The sequence below is a fragment of the Nipponia nippon genome, unplaced genomic scaffold (genome assembly GCF_047370975.1).
Source record: "Nipponia nippon isolate SJK-2023a ecotype South Korea unplaced genomic scaffold, ASM4737097v1 scaffold_13, whole genome shotgun sequence".
NCBI lineage: Eukaryota > Metazoa > Chordata > Aves > Pelecaniformes > Threskiornithidae > Nipponia > Nipponia nippon.
The window spans coordinates 8,916,470-8,929,392 of record NW_028262324.1 but is presented as its reverse complement, the minus strand read 5'-3'; positions in this window follow the sequence as shown (position 1 = coordinate 8,929,392).

Sequence of the window (12,923 nt, the reverse complement as noted above, 5' to 3'; positions counted from 1 at the left end):
GGCCAGTTAGGTCTCAGCTATCTCCATGTCCACTTTCACCTTCTCATTCTCAGGTACCGTGGGGGGAAAGGGGTGTCCTTGTGCCATTGACAGCAGCCAGTAGAAGGCAGGGACACCCTGGCACCCCGATGCCGGGACCAAACCAGCCTCGGGCAGCCCCACACTTGAGGCACAGGAGCAAATGGGTCCGTCACAGGAGATCTGGGGATTTGTGATTTGCAAGGTGCCTGGTGGCTCTAAGTGAAGAATTAAGGGTACAGCCACTGTAATCAATATTTTGGAGCAGCACAATTAATTTATTATTCATCTCTCGTGGGTGGGAAGGAAGTTTCAAGGTGGGATTCGAGCACACAGAGGGGTCAGAGTGGCTTTGGTAGCTGCAGGAGGCACCAGCACGAGCCCGCAGGGAGCTGAGGCTCTTGCAGTCGTACTGTGTGAAGATACTCCAGGAGATACCAGAGTCAAAAGCAAAGAAAATCTTCATTTTCAGAGTGACACAGCAATTAATTGGCGCTATCTTTGTTCTTCTTTTGCTGGAGCTGATAAGAGTGATGGCTGAACAATATGGAGATAGCTTCAAAGAATTTCTTTATATAAGAAATATGCAGCATCTTCCTGTGTAGAGTATGAAAGATGCTCCTGTAAAAATTCATAGAATATTGCTGCATTTCTTTCAAGATGGTTCTGCAATGTTGTCAGTGGGTTTTGGGGGTTGGATGCTCTCTTGGGAGAAAAAGGAGGTAGGAATCCAAGATGATGAAGAAACAAGAAAAACAGGGAAGAGAAAGCAGATGGCTAGGTGGAGAGCTTTCCTTAATAAAGTATTGTACCTTGAGGATGTGAATTCAATTGCCTGTTGCTATTTGTCATGACCACATAAAATTCAAAGTACTTTGGTATTTAAATAGTTATAGATTCAGAGATGAGTCATGAAGCAGAGCTGATATTTTATCCGTGGCCATGTCGGTGAATGGTTTTCTAATGCAAGGATCTTATTTCCACTCTCTCTACTTTAATGGTATTTCTGTTCTCAGATTATTTTGTCGTAGATAAATGGGGAAAAAATGAAGAAAACTAATGCTTCTGGGGCTATCTATTATTACAAACTTAATTATTTTCACTTAAAAAACATACTGCTACACAGTATTGCAGAGATATTCCAAGTTTGCACTCTCCAGAGAAAATTAATCAAGAAAGATACCTTCTTGCTCCCCTTCCGTGGGAAACTCTGAGGGGAATTTTTGCTGCTGTTGGTGGGCAGGTCTCTGAGTCAAGTCTCATTTTGTGCATCTTTTTGCCAAGATGCAATGTGTCATTTGTGTGATAGCCACTGCAAGCATCCTGCGCAAGGGAGGGAGTGTTTGGGAGTGCAGGGGAGTGTATCCAGTGGCATGAACTTAAAAAAAAAGAAGAATCCTGCAATATTCAGTTCTGCATGTGGAAATGGATATAATTTTCAGTTTTTCAAGTTTAATTCTCTTAGTATTTCTGGGTATGGTAAGCTAGAATAGGCTGAAATTTGTATAATAAGTAGGACCAATCACATGAAATTTATTTTGATACAAAATGTTCTTGCCCTGAAGACAACTGGCTACTCAAGCAGCCCCTCCACCCCTAGAAGAATTTGTAATGGTGCAGTGGTAGTTTTCTCTTCCCCTGAAAAAAGAGTTAAGTTTGAGAGGAGACAGATCCTTGTCCCAAGGAAAGTATTGCTGATGTTAGAGTCAGGGACCCCAAACAGAGGCTGCTTTCGGGAGATGCATGTTGAGGATTGTTAATGTTGGAGAGGGAACTGACTCATCACATCATCAATTCTGCTCTTCTGCCAGTACAGCACAAAACATCTTTTATCATCACGCTCTCTCTTTCTTCTTCATTTCTTTTTTAAAGGAGTTTAAAACTGTTCAGCGTTCTTGTCTTCCCCTTTTCCGCCCTGTTGCTGCTCTCTGGCTGGTGGTTGCAGTGTGGGGTGATGGACCCCCATTTGCCCTGTGCAGGAGGGCTCTTCCCACCCAGGCATTGTCAGGGACAAGCCAGGGGATGGATTTCTTGGCTGATGCTTTCACTCCTAGCACTGAGTTGCACACATACCCCTTAGCTGTAAGAAAACTAAGCTTTCCCATCTGAGTCCTTTTTTCTTTTTGCTTGCCTTAATCCCTCCTTTCTCTTTGTTGCGGAAAGCACTGTTTATCTTAATGGGGACGGCAAGAACACTCTGGCCACATAACTGCCGCGAAGGCTACGGCGTGGTCCAGACGGTACCAGTTCGCACTGATATTTTTCTGGAGAACGCCAACAACAAGCGGCTGCTGTGAGAGCTGAAATTCCTGCTTTTTTCTGTTCACATCTGCATTTGATTTTCAATCAAGACTTGGTTGGTGAAAAGCCAACTAATCTACAGTGCTTAGGGGTTTTTTGTTTGTTTTTAAGGGGCTGGCTTGAGCCAAGCTTAGTACCACAGAGCTAGTTTTTAATAGATATTTTTCCCCTGAATGATAAGTACTTTTGGAGATACAAACTTTTTCAAATGGATCTTATGGGAAAATTATTATTCACCATTATTTCTTTGCATTAGTATCTTGTGGATGCTTGTTATGAAGGGCCAAGACCTTTCCATGCCAGGTGCATTACAGCACACACCAAAACGGCAAACCACATAGCCAGGCCCTCGTGGTGCCAGGGCTGCTGCGGGGGAGGTGGGTGCCTCCAGCCTCGTGCTCTGGAGCCAGGGGGTCAGAAAAGTTTGACTTTTGTGAGAACGAGGGGAGGAATTTCCACAGGTTTTGCATGAAATGCCTGGCATTTTGCTTGGGCTGGTGTCACATCCTCTTCCATTTGCTGCTGTTGTGGCAGATGAAGAATTGGGTTTGTATTAAAGATACATGAAAAGTCACTGTTTAATCAGAAACTTCAAAGGAACTGAAAAAGGATCCGTCTGTGATTCAACCATCTTAAGCTTTGGGGAACAAAAAGAGGAAAAGGTCCCGGATCACAGAGTTTTCACTTTTTTATGGCAATTTTTCTTTGCATTACAGGAGCAGAAAGCACTGACCTGTGACTAACACAGTCTACAGCAGGACTTCTAGTATTGCTTGCTGTCCTTTATTTATCCAAGGCTCCACTTGATACATAACACACTTTTAATAGAATTTTTTAAGCTGAACATACAGTTTCTGTCGAAAGGTGCTGAACTAATAACCCTCTGAAACTACAGTTTCCTCTTAACATGGGGCAAATTGGCTGGGGGCACTGGCTGGATGAGGAAGAGGGCAAATTAATCATACTGAGAAAGAAAAAAGGTAGAAGGTAAAAGCAATGCGTGTAACACAACAGTGGTACTGTGAACCATTAACACTCACATCTCGGTGCTTTGTACCCGTATTTGAATGTCTGCTAATGCAAAATCAGTGTAAAAATCTACCTCGGTCAGCCTGTTTGTATCTTACACCCACTGCGACCACACCAGCACGGCACTGAAAGCCCAAGGGGCTTCACGGGGTCCCAGCAACCGCGCTGCCCAGGCCTCCGGGGCTGTGCAGGCTTTGTAAGGCGACATGGTACCGGGGCTGAGGCCGCCTCGGGGACCTGGGGGCTGTCCGGGGGGGCCGCTGCCCTGCGCCCCAGCCGAGCGGCCCCGGCCCCGGCCCCGGCCCCGGCCCCGGCCCCGGCCCGCTCCCGCGGGGCTGCTGCGGGGCTGCTGCGGGCCCGGCTGCGCTGCAGCCCCCGGGCCTGCTCCCTCTAGCGGCCTCTTTTCCATAGGATGAATTCGACCTGTCAGCCTCTAAGAGTTTTATTCTTTTTTTTTTTTTCTATAGCTGGTGATTTTTCGACTAACGGTGCAGGCTTTAGTGATGCAAATCCACGAGTCCCATCCCTCCTTTGCCTTCCTCTGCTAGCAGGTGTGATGTGCGTGCTGCAATAGTTTTGGCTTGTTAGAGAAGTGGTTTAAATAGTTGAAAATACTGCGTGACTGTGTGGTTGTAGGGCAAAGTACGACCTTCAGCAGGTTACGCTTTCTTCTGCTATATGGCAAAAGCATGAAAGGTCCCTTAATAATGGACAGCCCAGAGCTGAAATCTAGGATTCTTTTCTGGTTAGTTGTCTTTTAGCCAGCAAAGATATTACCTACAGTCTCTGTACGGAAAACTTGCTAATTTCCCACCAACCTTCAATTTTCTGGGTCAGTCCCAGTGGATGTATATTTAAAAATATGTAATAGGTGGAGGCTGAGTACACGGCTGCAGTGTTTTTGTTTAGCCAGCCACTGATGAAAGTTGGCGGTCGCGTTTGTACGGGGTATTAAATACTGGGGGGGCTGGAAGCACCAGTCGGTGCTGCCAGCAGCAGTGGCCGTGCCTGCGTGCTGGGGGCTGACACCGTCCTGCAGAGTGACAGGGTCTGCCCTGCCTTGCATGGAAAGTAGAACACACAGAATTTTAAATCTCTACCTGTTTCAGCCTTTGGGGGACACTTTTCGGGAGCTTGGGTAGCTGGATCTGCCTTCTGCGGTGTGCACGGTGACATCTATTGCTGCCTTCCTTGTGGCACCTAAAAACCATCCTCTTGATATGGTTTGCGCTTATGTCCAGTATATCTGCCTGCGTATCTGACCTAGGCACCAATGTAGGATGAGCAATTTTAGGTTTTTAATTGAAATTTATTTCCTTCCTCCATGCTTGGCCTCCAAAAAATGGTTTTCTTTTTTTGAAGGAAGGAAGGAAAAGCACTGAACTTCTGTTTACCTCATTTTGTTTGAACAGAGCCCTGTGTGTTAACTCTCCTCCGCACAATGAAACTCTGTACAGTGAAAATTGGCTAAGTGGGTCCTTATTCAGGATCATTCATCACCATGGCACGGCCTCGTGCATACATGGCAGATTTACATCAGTGAAACTGAGGAAGAAAAACAAAAGGCCCATGATCTGAGGGAAGGGCTGGCATTATTTATGAAGCGCCAGTAACGTGCTGAGGACTAGGTGAAGATCTAATCAGCCGCACGCTGCAAGGGTGCTGGTGGCAGGGTGACACACGGCTGAACGCTGCGGCAAGGAGGACGACGTGTTCAGCAGCTCGGGGCTCTTTGAAGGCACTTTGTGGTGCGCAATTTGCACACTAGACTCTCCCCTCCAGAAGATGGGGCATGCGTATGGGAAGTAAGTCTAATGGCGAGTACAGACAGTAAAATTAGTTAAAGGAAATAGCGTTCCTGTTGCACTTGCTTATTTGAAGCCTCAGGACCTTCACAGGGCCAGGAAGCCACAGTGATAGTTTCAGATCCTACTTTGCTTGTTTTGTCCAAGCAAAATAAATGCCAACAAATGTCAGAGGGGATGCAGAGATGAATGGAGAATGTGCTTCTTGGAGTCAGCAATTCACCCTCCTTGAGGGGCTCAACTATATGCCTTCCCTGTTCTCTCTCTGCTGTATTTCGGTGAGGGACCCGCAGCAGCTCTGAAGTTGTTACCCAGGAGCCCAAACCTGCAAGGCATGCTCAGGCCGACTGCATCAGGAGCATCGCTGGGATGCTGCTGGGCTGGGTGCAGGGTGCGTGGTGTCAGCTGGCACCCCCTGCTCATTCACAAATTCTCAGCTTTTTCATAGCAATGGCAATACTCGCTGAACGGCCAATTGCCAGGCCATGAGGAAGGCTTCTCCCACTCCCTGTATCCTGGTGGTTTTTGTTAAAGGAGAAATTGCATCTCTTGGCGCTGGGCAAGATGAGAGTTGTTCTGGTTTCCGAGGCGTTGCTTTTCGGTGAGTGTCTCCAGCTGCTGCACTCCCCTTCGCTCAGGGCACTGACTCATGCTTTTTGCCATCACAATAAATCTGTTTTCATAAACAAAATAAAGTGCACTGTGTTTATTCATTAGGGAGATTTGAAGTCTCTCAGCAACCAAGAAATATGCTTCGTGGGATGAACTCTCCCTCCCTCTTTCCCCCTTTTCTCTTTTAACAGCTAAGGGAAAGAAAAAGTTTGGGAAAACGCTGGCCCAACGCTATCAGCAGGCTGGTTTTGTGCCTGCTGGTGTGCAACACCATGACTGAGGAGAAGGCATTGACTGTTCAGCTGGGGTTTGTACATCTCAGAGCCTCAGTGCTCTAGAGAGGGATATTATAAATTGCACAAAGGCGACCAGGAAAAAAATGGGACCGGTTAAGGAGGTAGGCTTTAAACAATGCTCCAGGTAAGTGCAGCGTGGATGGGGGTCCCAGCTTGACAGCCATGGAGAGAAGCTTGCCTGGCATGTGGATGGCTCTGTGCCAGCGGCTCTCTTACAGATGGTTTTGGGCAGGACTGGGCATGGGCAAAGCCAAGCAAGGCAGGTCGCCCAGTGCCCCAGTGCCTGTGCCAGAGCCCTGGTGGCACAGCCAGCTCTGCTGCTGTTCTCCATCATGTCCATCCCAACCCCAGCCTTCTCCTCTCCTTCCCACAGTGGGAACACAGCTGGACCCAGCCGCTTATCTGAAGTGGGCCAAAATTCAATTTGCCTACAGTGCTGATTGATAGGTTTTGAGCTGGATCTGCAGCAAGGCGAAGGCTCGTGCAGCCTCACCGTGCCGAGGCTGCCCACTCTCGGGTGCCGCTCCTCCCTGCTGCCAACCAAGGCTCCTGCTGTTGCTGCCATCTATTACTGATGGATCGGTGACAATGATGTTTCTTCATTAAGGACTGGACTAATGCCCACAATATAATTTGAGAGAAAAGAAAAATCTTCAAATGGTTAAGCCCGACATAAAATTAAATCAGATGTGAGCGAGTTCATGGCAACAGGATGGATAAAATGTTGGGGCTGAAACAACCCCTACGCTCTCACTTTAAACAAGTGTAAAGGCAAGTAGCAACCGAGAGACGGCGTTAAGCATGTAAAGAGTCAGAATCCAATTAAACTAATAAATAAGCTCCTGTAATTCATACGAGTTTTAACGCAAGCATCCAGATCAACAGGTTCTGCACCTTGGTCAGCTGCAGTTCTGCAGAAGGAGAAGTCCAAAATGCCAAATTATGGAGCATTATTAAGATAGATAAATTCTAATGCGAGCTGAAGAAAATGAACTGGATCAGAATCAGCAATTCTGTGTGAGGACATGTCTTGCTCCTATCAGCCCACCAATATAAATTTACCCCCTCATGTGCGTTGCCTGTTGCTGCATGTTTTCCAGCGTGCCAGCGTGATGGGGTACCCACCGGTCCTTTTGAAATTTGGGTTATGTTATGGAACGCAAATCAGAGGCTTGCAAAGCGTCTCCTATACTGACTGCATGCTTCCATTCAGGTAGCTTTAATCTTGCAGAAGAGAGTTTAGAAGAAATAAGTAATCCCCAAACCAGTGGGGAGCAGCGAGGGAAGCAATTCAATCAGCCAGGCAAAATGCCAATAACATGGAGTGTAATCCCAGTCTTCTAAACTAGTGAGATCTACATTTGAAGGCCGATTAATAAAACCACTTTATTACAGGGTGGAAAACATACCTTGAATTTCTACTCCTAACAACTACGCAGTAACCTCTTTATTAGTATGCAAATTTTGTACCCATGGAAGAGGAAATAAACGTGGAATTTGCTGTCTTTGCAGCAAATGTAGAAGGTATTTTGGCCATTCTTGAAATCCCACTTTCTACCACATACCATAAATGAAGTGAATACCTTTCACTTGTGCTTTAGAGGGATCCATAAATCAGAAACAAAGGACAGCAGAATAACAGGGTGGTGTTTCTCCTTCGAGTACGCCACATACCCCGTGCCAACAGCAACAATGTCAACGGGATCGGCGGTTTCCGTGCCAGACGATTCTAGGGGACGTGAGCGCGGGTTGCTTACCTTCCAGTGCGCAGAGCCAGCCCTCGCTTGCCAGCACCCACTCTTCCTCAGGGGTCATTCCTCAGTAAGAGATGCTGGCAGCCACCTCAAACTTCATGAATTTGGGGGAGTGGGAGCATGGATATTGATCTGGGCTCAGGCTTTTGATAACTGGATTCCGTCCCCAGTTATCATCGCAGTTGCTGGAGCTGGAACTTTGGATGAGTCCCTTCCCCGTGCCTCAGTTTTGCCATCTGTACAAACAAGGTTATAATAGTTCCTTGAGAAATTTGTGCTGTGTGGGTGAAAAGATGTTGGATAAAACCAAGGAATTCTGTAATTTTAAAATGTTTAAGATTTTGGAATGTTTTGTTTTCTGTGTAATTGACAGCAAGCACAGGGGGTCCTTTGGCTTAGGTTCCCACTGATATGTGTAGCAGTTTATTGGCTAGAAAAGCACCGTGTCTTCAAAAGCATCACCAGATGGACTGTCCTGCTAAATAGTCACAAGCATGTGACTGTGCATAATTCTTCAAAGGAGACGTGTTAACCTGTCGCCATTCTCTCACTGGTGTGTCTACAAATACTATTTCAGTACTCTTCTATTTCTGCTGCTCTTGGATTCTTTCACCACTGAAAAAAATGCTCTGGGTAAAGTGATGGCCAGGCGGAATGGGTAAGTCTAATTTTCAACTCCTGCCAGGTCAGCCTCTGGCTCTGGTTGATTGCTTACAAAACACCTGCCAGATGAATCTCTCGCAGAAGTGACCTGTTCTCTTCATCGCCTTCGGTCGGTTCTGCTCCTCAACCCTTACCTCCTCCTGGGAGCCGGAGGCAATGAGCCACCATCGGGTGCTGCTCTTTGCAAAGTAGAGGTGTGTGGGTCTCAAAGGACTTGACCATCTTTCCTAAAGAGTCCTGGCTCATTTCAAATCTGCTTATATTTCAGAAACTGAAAAAACCCGCAGGCATGGAAGAGATCTCATCAAACACGTGATGGGCTCCAAGTCCACAATTGGGTCTGCATTTGTGTTAGGGGTAGGTTCAAAGGTTTCAACCAGCCAAAGCTTCCAGCACATTCAGATGTGGTGCCTTGGAGTGTCAGTCTCTAAAAAAACCTCACATTCAAGCTCAAAGCTATGGGTCACATATTTAAACCACCCAGGTTTGGAGGATGGAGAAGCCTCATGGTTACTTCTGTCGCTGCATTTTTTTCCTGCTGGGTCATGATACTTATCAAATATCGTTGCTCAAAAAAACCAAACCAACCCAAAGCACCCTTGTCCTCAGATTTTCTTTTCATCCACCAAATCCCTCTTATTTCCTTAAGTTCTCCTGATGGAGATCTCACTATGGGTAAGAAAAATAAAACAGCTAAGCCTTCATCATTTCTTATTTCAGAGGGCTTCGGTTGGCCAGAAAGATCTGGGTTTGTCTGATATAATTTTAGGAAAATGGATTAGTCCTGGACCGTAACCAACACAAAATGGATCTTGTTTAGATGTAGCTCCTTACCTATAAAAAAATACATACTTAGCTTAATGGGTTTCTAAAGAATGGAGGGATAATGAAAAAATGGTTAATTGTTCCCAGACCCACTCCCTGTTGTGTGAACCAGAGAAACTGTAGGGGCTGTGGTCAGAGAGTATTAACTCATGCAGGGCACGACGACTCCATCCTCGCTCTGGGTTCCATACCACCGCTGGAGGCCGTGGCCGGTCCCCAGCCCGTTGGCTGGCTGCTGTTTGCCAGGTAGGTTTGGTGTGGCTTTCCCAGCTCTGAAATGGGGTGATTGGCTCTTGGAGACTAACGGGAGTGTGCCATGTCGGGGAATGAAGGAAAAGGCTGGGAAGTCATGTAGCCATTGCAGAAGCCGTGCAAACACTGGTTTAATACAGAGCTGCTGCAATTAATAGAAAAGGTGTCATCTATGATCATCACCGGCTGTCTGGGGCATGAAACACAGTGGCAGGGATCAGCCCAGCAAAACTGTCTGCTTTCTTACAAGGGAGCTAAGCAGCACAAGGTGAACCAAGCTGTATGGCAGACTGGAAAAACAAGGTTTTCCAGACAAAACTGTTTTCACAATCATGAAACACTTCCTAGTCTTGGCATAGCTTTGCCAGAGCTGGGGAGAGATGGCTGGGAAGCCCTGGAGGGAAGGGCAGGGGTGTCTGCCTGCCTGTGTCTCGGTCTCAGAAAGGCTGGCCAAATCGCCCCATGCTTGGAAAAGCGCGTGCGTCTGTCTGTCTGTCTGTTGAGGCAGGTAAATGCTTTGCCTGGCAGCACTTCTTGCTGTCTTTTGCTGTCAGAGTGGGAAGGATGCGGGAAGGCAGCAAACTCCTCCACCAGCAAATGCGTCCTGGTCACAGGCCGACGGTGCAATGTGCAAGGCTGCGGCGTGCGAGGGCGTGGTGCGGCAGGCTGCGATGTGCGAGGGTGCGAGGGTGCGATATGCGAGGGTGCGATGTGCGAGGGTGCAGCATGCGGTGGTGCAGCGGCGGGCGCGCTGCCCCTGCAGAGGGCACTGACAGCCTGTGCTGCAGCGAAACCTCCCCTGGATTTCCCAGACTCTTTTTCTTTGGGGGGGGGGGGGGACACAACAAACAAAAAACCAACCCTCCATGCAGCCTAAAGAGCAAATTCTATATAAAATTTGCTTTGGCCCCAGCCTGCAGCCTAGAGGAAGCAGTGCCGTTGGGAGGCAAGTATCATAGAGCCCGTTCCAATATAAAAGCCTAGAAAATGCAAGATATGTGGGCATGGTTCAATTACATTTATTCCTTCCATTTATTTCTTATGTTATATGGCCTTTTTTTAAAGCTGAATGAAGCCAGTACAGTTTCTTGCAAGAGCCCTGCATACGTAGCCAGCATGAATCCTGCTTTATAGTCCTGTTTGAGTTTAGAACTGGGAAAAAGCGTACGGAAAGAAAGGCACTCCTGCGCTAATGGTAGACTGAGCTAGTCACTGGAGACTTCAACTCGAAAAAGAATGGTCTCTCCCCCACTTTTCCTTTAGTGAAGCCTAGCATGAAAAAGCTTAGAAATTAAATATAGCTGTTGGGCTTAGGGTTCAGTGGCTTGCTCGTGCTGATATAATCAGGCAACTAGAAGGCTTTCATGATACGACTTGGCTTTCAATAAGGTTATATAAAGGGTCTATGAAAAATTTACTCCAATGTATCCAAAATTTACAGGCCAACTTAAACCTTCAGGAGTATTTGTCTCACCAGTGATCTAGCCTTACCAAGTATTTGATGATACATTGAAAGTGTCCACAGGATGCTGGTCAAAGCAGAGACATTACTATTACTCTAAGGAAAAATAACCTGCCAGTCAATGAAGCTTCACTTTGACTGAATCGTAGCCAGTGGCATAGAAAATACATAGATTCCTGTCGCTGTCATGTTCATGTACTCTTACCTAGCATGGCACAGAGGCAGTATGGCCAGTCTGTCACCCTGTGTGGGGCCCAGCGGCTGTGCTGCTGTTGAGGTCCCCATGCAACACCTGAGCAGCCTGCTGTGCTGCTGGCTGGAGGCATTAGCAAAGCCTGTGCTGTGAAGCCACTTTATAAATAAGCTGGAAAGTTTCGGGAATTAACACGAACACGCCACAGCTCTCACGGTGAGTAAATGAGGCTCCATTTCCCATGGATATTTTTCTTATGCTGGAAACCCTTTAATTTTAATTTGGGATGGGAGAAGTTTGCTGGTAGTTGCAGTAAGCCTGCAATGCCTGTTCATCCCTCCTGCGCACACTTCCCAGCGAATGGATGAAAACTTAGTCCAGCTCCATCACTTGCCACGCAGCACGTGCGGGCATCACCACTGACTCTCACCCTTCCCCAGCCAGTTTGTAGTTTTTCTTTCAGCTAGCAGCAGCAATGTATTTTGGTATCTAAAGGGCAGTGTTATAGCAAGTGGCTTCAGATGCTGTAGTACACATTAGGGCAAACTTTGCAAGGAATCAGGCACTAAGATGTGAGGAGCTCTGTTGTCATAAGTTTGGGTGGGGACACACACATACTTCTGAATCTTTGACAGCTTTTGGTGCCTCGAGTTCACCTGGTGTGAGAAGTTAAGGCACATGGGTTTGTGACAATTTCTGACATTGCAAAAAAAATTTAAATTAAAGAGGAGGAGGCAAAGCATGTAGCTGGCAAAAAAAGTCATTGATATTACCTGTCAAAACTAATATGGCTCAAACTTGACTCCTCCTGTGATTATGCCTAGGCTATCATTAAAGGCCTGCCACAAAATCACAGCATTCATCTCTGTTCTGCTCTGCAGGCCCAGAGGCTGTAATATTTTCCTCTCGGCCACGCTGCTGCCCCTGTGGCTCCCACCAAGGGCCGGGAGGGCACATCGGTGCAGGCAGTCACTGCAGCTTTGCTGGAGGGAGGTTTCTGAAAGCTGACGTCCTAATCCACTCTAAACCTTCAGCAGTATTTCAGAATAGGCATTCCCAGTTGCTGCTCTCAGCTGGAGGGGGATGGACTGGACTGCTCCCACGGGGACCTTTGAGTCGTATTTCCTCTGCTCTTTCCTCGCGGCGCTGCTGGAGGAGAGGACTCAGGGCAGCGGCGGGGTCCCCGCGCCGGGCCGGCACTGACCCGGCTGTCTCTCACCTCCGCCGGAGGCAGGGAGCCAGGATACGCGCCAGCATCAAGCCCACAGGTCCGAGGAGTTAAGCAGCAGTTTCTTACTATCTGTTTGGAGCCCAGGGCGCAGCCTGGCCCTTAGAGCAGTTAATATTGCCTAGCAATAGCTTCTTTAGCTGCATAGACTCCCATAATTGTGCACAAATGCTGCAGCTGGCCAAGGAAGGTTTGTTAGGCTTTCAGCTCGGTTTCTGAAGAGAAGGCGGCTGGTATGGTGAATGCTGGCTGCTTGCTCCCCGTACCCCATCCCTGGCCTGAAAGTCCATTTCATCCAAAATCCCCAAGCAGAGCTGAGCTCTCACAGGTAGTTAGACACCTAATAGACTGCAATGCTCAAAAAAATATATCCTTTTACTATTTACATTTCTTTAGATCTGAGCAACAGATAGCGAATGTTTTTATTTTACATGCCTGCCTTGCTTGCTCTGGTCTGCCTCCGTGCTCTCCTGCTTGATTTCAGC